General features: G+C 36.4%; 1 non-coding gene across 1 annotated transcript; it reads left to right on the forward strand.

The window, feature by feature from the left end:
- Positions 1 to 213: 213 nt before the first annotated feature.
- LOC125094535 (U6 spliceosomal RNA) lies at positions 214 to 320 on the forward strand. The gene has a single exon (XR_007125558.1). It is a non-coding gene; the product is annotated as a U6 spliceosomal RNA (small nuclear RNA).
- The last annotated feature ends 296 nt before the right edge of the window (positions 321 to 616 follow it).

Raw genomic sequence — 616 nt, forward strand, 5'->3', positions numbered from 1 at the left:
GGTAAAAGAGTAGACAGATCACTGGGCTAGAATAGAGAGCCCCAAAATAGACCTACATAAGTATAGTCAACTGATATGTGACAAAAAAGCAAAAGCAGCACCATGGAGTAAAGATCATCACTGCAACAAGTAGTGCTGGAAAAATAGGACATCTACATGTGAAAAAATGAATCTGAACACAAACCTTATAGCCTTCACAAAAATTAAATCATAGTGCTCACTTTGAAAGCACATATACTAAAGCTGGAAAAATACAGAGATGATTAGCATGACTCCTGTGCAAGAAGGACATCCAAATTTATGAAGCATTCAACATTTTTGGAAATAACAGCTGTTGGTGAGGTTGTGGAGAAAGGGAAACCCTCTTACACACTTAGTGAAATGTATACTGGTGCAGCCACTGTAGAAAAGAGTATGGAGGCTCCTGAGGAAGTTAAAAATAGAACTACTTTATGACCCAGCAATTGCATATCTAGGTACTTATTCAAAAGATACAAAAATTCCAGTTCAAAGGGGTACATGCATCTGATGTTTTTAGCATCTTTATCAACAATAGCCAAGTTATAGAAAGAACCCAAATGTTCATTGACTGATGAGAGAATAAATAAGAAGTAGT

Source organism: Lutra lutra, chromosome 2, assembly GCF_902655055.1.
Source record: "Lutra lutra chromosome 2, mLutLut1.2, whole genome shotgun sequence".
In the NCBI taxonomy this organism is placed as follows: Eukaryota; Metazoa; Chordata; class Mammalia; order Carnivora; family Mustelidae; genus Lutra; species Lutra lutra.